The following is a 5,983-nucleotide window of genomic DNA, read 5'->3' as shown; positions in this document are numbered from 1 at the left end:
AAAAACTAGAGATCATTAAAAAACTGAATCTGTTAAAAGAAACACACACACACACACACTCACCTCAAACCTAAATACAATTCTAAATATAGTATTAGCAAACTAAATCTAGTATTGTACATAAAAAAACCTAAATACAATTCTAAATATAATATTAGCAAACTAAATCTAATATTGTACATAAAAAAACAAAATATGCATAAGTTGGTAAGAAAGAATAATTTAATATTAGAAAATGTACCGATTTAATAGCAAATTAAAGAGTGGAAACAATATGATTATGTCAATAGATGTAGAGAAAGCACTCAATGAAATTAAGTCATTCATGAAATTTTTCAAAGTAATAAAAACTTTTTTTTTAGCAAGCTAAGAGTAGAAGGGTGCCTTCTTAATCTATTAAAGCACATCTACTGTGGTAGGCTGAAAAATGACCCCTCAAAGATGTCAGGTCCTAATTCCAGGAACCTATAAATAAAGCTTAAACCACAAAGAAAAATATTGATAAATTTAAATAGTTTAAAATCTCCATGTCGTAAAAGAAACCATAAAAGTTTTACAAAACAGGTCATCAGCTAAAAATATCTACCATTGATGTAAAAATAAGTGATTAGTTTCCAAAGTATAAAAAGATCTCTTACAAATCAAGATGAAGAAGAAAAACAATCCAATAGAAAGAGTGAACAAGTAATATAAATAGGTAATTGAGAGGGGAAGAAACCCAAATAACTAAGAAACTTGCTCAACTTCACTAGTATTCAGGTAGATGCAAATTAAAACAAAGAGATAACATTTTACTACCAATGGAATGACAAAAGTCAGTGAAGATCAAGCAATGAAGAGAAGGTAAAGAAATAAAGGTAACCGTTAAACACTACTGGTAGGAACATGTTCATTCACTCATTCAAAAACTAACTTATTCAAAAACTATTTGTTTGGTACTGTTAAAGTCAATACATTAAAGGGTCTGGGGAGATGTGCAATTTTAAATAGTGTAGTCAAGGTAGCCTCACCAATAGGTGACATTTGAGCAAAGATGTAAGGACAGGAGAAAATAAACCATGAAAATATAAAGACCAGGATTTCCAGGGCAAAGGCCTTAGGCATGAATGTGCCTAGAGAACAGCAGGGAGTTTGGTGTGGCTCGAACAAAAAAACATATATATATATATATATATACACATAAATATATTTATACATAAATATATTTATACATAAATATATATAAATAAATATATAGTATGTTTAAATTTATATACTAAAACACATGGTATAGCATATCTACATCTCTTTCATTCCTCTCTTAATAAAATGTAAATACTATTGCCTATTAGCACATACAGATATATCATGTTCTTTTTTTATGGCTAAATAGCATTCCCCTGTAGAGGTTTGCCATACTTTGTTGACCAGTCTTGTAGTAATGGACATTTAAATTATTATTTTTCGTTTGCTTTTACGAACAATACTGAAATAAACATTCTTGTACATATACATTTGCATAATGTATAAGTACATCTGAAAGTTAAATTCTTAGACATAGAATTGCTGGGTTGAAATTGCCAGATTTCCCTTTTAAAAACCTGCATTCATTTGCTATCTCACTAATAGGTGTGAAAATATTGATTGCCCAACTATAAAGTATATTTTTAAATTTTCATAATTATTAGTGAGGTTGCATGGTATTACAAACAAATTTCCTGCTGTTGTTCATTATTATTTTCATGATTTCATTTTTTATGTTTAAATTTTTGGTGCAAGGAATTTATTCTTGTTGTAATAAATGAGGTAGTGATCAAAGTTTATTTTGTTCCAAATGGCTAGCCAGCTGACTTATCCATCATTTCCCACTGAGCAGTAATGCCACATTTAATAAACTAAATCCCTATATTGGCTTGGATATGTTTCTGAACTCTCTTTTCCAGTGGTCTATTTATTTATGTGCCAATACCAGATTGCTTTAATTACTGTAAATTTATCCTATATTTTACTATTTGGTATAGTGCCACCTCATAATTCTTTTCTTTCAGATTTGCTCTGGCTATCCTCAAATATTTATTTTTCAACTGAAATTTGGAATACTCTTGTATAAAAGAAAAATCCTTTTGAGTTTTTATTGAAATTACAGATTAATATAGAAATAATGAACATTTATCATATTGAATCCTAAGCGAGAACACAGTAGATATTTTCATTTCGAGTCTTCTGTGTCTTTCAACAAAACTTAAAAGTTTTCTTCATATAAGTATGGCACTTTTCTCAAAGTTTTTCTTTAGTATTTTATATTTCATGCTCCTATTTTAAATAATATATTTTCTCATCAATGTTAAGAGCTTGCGTGTCCACTGAAAGGCTATTTTTTGTTTGTTTGTTTAATATTGTGAGAATTACCTTATTGAATTCTCTCTTTAAAATATTTTTCAGTTGATTCTCTTGTATTTGCCAGATTAAAAAGCGTATCATATGCTAAAAATAATTATTTTGCCTCCTTTTTTTCTGTTATACCACTTATTCCTTCTCTTGCTAAATTAGATGAGCAATGCTAGATAAAAGTGATGATGGGGGCAACCTTTTCTTATGTCCTACTCTAATGGAAGTGCTTCTAATGAAATTAACCATAACACTGTACAGTATATATAAAATAAACTTATTGTACATATAAAATTATAATAAGAAAGCTTCTATTAATTTTATTAGAGTAAGACATTTCAAATCAGAAACATATGTTATGTTTTGTTTAAAAAATTCTTTGATCATTTCAAATTTTCTTTTTTTGTCTACTAATGTAGATAATTCTATTAAAATGTTTCCTAGAAGCAAAACATTCTTGTGCTGTGGAATAGTCTACTTCTATTGTGCTGCTGAATTATGTTTGCAAGTAAGCAAATAATATTTTATTTATTATTTTTATAATGATATTCTGGGTAAATGGATAAGTAGTTTTCTATTTTTATGCCATCTTGGTGAAGTTCTAGTGTCAAAATTATTTACATTTTACACACGGAATTAGAAAGCTATTTCTCTTTTTATGGCTTAGAACAGTTTGTATAGTATTGAAATTTCATTTGTCTTGATTATTTGATTGCATTCACCTCTGAAACCATTTCAGTTATACAATTCCTTTGAGGTAGATTTTGGAAATATATGTTTCCATAGAAAAGCCATCATTTCATTCAGGTGTCTTATTTATTTGCATAGTGTCCAAAAAAAGTACATGCTATATGTTGTTGAGTTCCTTCATTATTTGAGGTTACTCCCCCACCCTTATTTCTAATTTTGTGCTCGCTCCTATTTACCTGACTACAATACCCATCTTCCTCTATTTCATAGCCTTTTAAAAGATTGACTTTTACATACCACTTTAATTAGGCTAAAAGCTAAGCTGATATAACAAAAAGACCCCAAACTACAGTGGCTTAAACCAGATAGAAGTTTAGTTTTCATTTACACAGCAGTGCAACTGTGTCAGGGTGGTCAGAGGTGTTTCACAAAGCCACCCAAGAACCCAGTTTCTCCCCCTGCAGCTCTACCCATTCCTAGAGTACTTTCTTCAGTATGGCCAAAGTGGAATCACTGCCAAATCTGTGTTTCAGAATGGGAAAGGAAAAAGGGAGTAAACCCAAAGCAAGACATTTCTTTTAGAATCATAGCTGGGGAATCACTGATTTAAAATTTCTCTTTAGCTGACCAAGATCAGCCACCATAACATCAACATCACCCACTACTCTTTCAGCACACTTCTTGCAAAGGCAGTGTGTCTGTTTCCTCGTTCAGTCCTGCCTGCACCTCAACCTCAAGTCCAGAGATGCCACTGTAGACTGCCTGCACACCTGAGCTTGTTTTTTCAAGGAAGGGAGTATATTTTGGTTCTGTGGGATGGGCCACCTCTTTTAAAGAGCCCTGAGTACTGCCTGAGATCTGCAGAAGCATGTGTTTATTTTCTCTTACCTGTGTCCAATTTTTAAGACATCTGGCAGGCACTTTTTATGGCTTTGCTTCAGAGTTGTGTCTTTTTCCAACTTTCATCTAATTTAGAAGGTTTTTCTGGTTTTTTATTTCTCATGTTTTTTCAACTGACTTCACACAGAAGAGTGAGCCAGAAATACCTTTCCTAACAGGACGTAATGTCCTAAATAACTTCTTTCTAAGGCCTAGTTTAATTCCCAATATATTTTATGTTTAAATAGTTCAATCATTTGGTTCTCTTAATGTATAAGTCAGTGTAGGTTAGGGATATACAGTAACAAACATCCCTCTAAATCTCAGGGACTTAAAAGAGTTTTTCTCATTTACTTTACCTGTCCGCTGTAGATTGGCAGGGAAACAGGCTTATGGTGCAGCCACATGGTCACTGCTGACTTCAAGTAGCTAAAGAAATAAATCTCATAATGGTCCCAAAGGGAAGAGCCCTAATAATTTCCACATGCAGATTTCCCTAAGGTAGATCCTGGGTTCATATGAGAATCTGGCCTCATATCATGAGATTTCTTCACTACTTGCTTCCAGGCTCTCAAGAAGTCTCACACATTTCCACAATTCTGTTCTATTTCACCTTTTACTCAAGCCCACAGTGACAGGATGTATATCTACAACTCCAGGTCTCATCTTTTCTCAGACGAAATTTTTTTTTAGAACTGAATCCTAGCAATTGTCATGTGGTAAGCAGGGAAGCTCTGAGAAGCTTGAAAATAATTCTTTGAGTCTTCTGAGTTTTTCTGTTCCTTGGGCAAGTTTTAGAGTAGGTCCTATGTATTGATCTTGCTCTCGCTGGGATAGTTCTAGGAAATGTGAATTTATATCAAAGTGAACAATATTCTGAATTCAAAATTCTTATAAAAGAATCTATGGTGGGGATGTGAGTGGGGTGGTCTTGTATCCCACGTATGAGTTCTTGTCTGAAGGAGATAATCTGAGTTCATCAAGAAATGACTTATCATGAGCACGGGTATCTCTGGGATACATTTGCCAGTCTAGATCACAACAGGGAGATGTTTCATTCAGATAAAGTCAGCCCCAGATTCCTTATCCCCCACTATTCAAAATATTTTTTTACCCTGGTTTTATTTTCTATTCATATTTAACTTTGTTACATGTAGGCTCTTGTGTTGCAAATATTCAGTAAACTTAAATATGATGCCTATAAATCTCATTTCATATTTTGCTCAAAACCCTTAATTCAAATGCCGACTTCCCCTTAAAGTCTAGGATAAGTCCACTGTAGAGGTTCTGTGTGGTTGACTTTATAAAGGGATGAAAATCAGGCCAATAAAGCTGTCTACATGTCTCTTAACTGCAGGCCAGTTCAGGAGCATAAATTAATCCTGACCTTGGGTGAAGCAGTATTTCAGCTGAGACTAAAGGAGCTTCTTGTCAATGCATTTATGTATCTAAGCAGTCTTGGCTATTAAAAAAATCAGTCCTTGACATTATTGAAAAAAAAAAAAAAAGCAGCATGCAGACCTGGAAGCTTACTGGAGAATGCAGATCCTCACAATCCTAGAAATCCTATGGCAGCAGTAAAGATGTTACTGTGCATTTAATATATTCACCTGGTCTGTGAGGGCTTGTCTGAAGGCAGAAGAATGCCACTTGGCACCTCTGGGCCTTTTCCTGTCACCAAGAACAGAAATTACAGTGATCAGTCTGACCCATATGACTGTCAGAACAATTCTTTGAGACATGCTACCAATAATGGAGAAACTGTCTCAAGCTTCTGTTATTAATGGAAAATAAACTCAGAGTTTGTATAAAAACTCAGCTTTGAGAATAAGAGCTGTTTAAATTGCAATATTTTCTAATAGAAAAGCCAAAGAAAGCTTTAGATGGAGGAAAAATGTTCAGTTTTAGGATTTCAAGATACAAGATTGCATAATGGTCATGAGCATAGGCTCTGGAACCAGATTGCCTGGGTTCAAATCACAGCCGTGCTCTATAACCTTGGGAAATTTACTTATCTCTCTGTGCCTCAGTTTCCTCATCTGTACAA

This window comes from Pteropus vampyrus, unplaced genomic scaffold (genome assembly GCF_000151845.1).
Source record: "Pteropus vampyrus isolate Shadow unplaced genomic scaffold, Pvam_2.0 Scaffold220, whole genome shotgun sequence".
Lineage (NCBI taxonomy): Eukaryota > Metazoa > Chordata > Mammalia > Chiroptera > Pteropodidae > Pteropus > Pteropus vampyrus.
The sequence above is the reverse complement of the archived record's forward strand: the minus strand, read 5'-3'. Positions refer to the sequence as shown.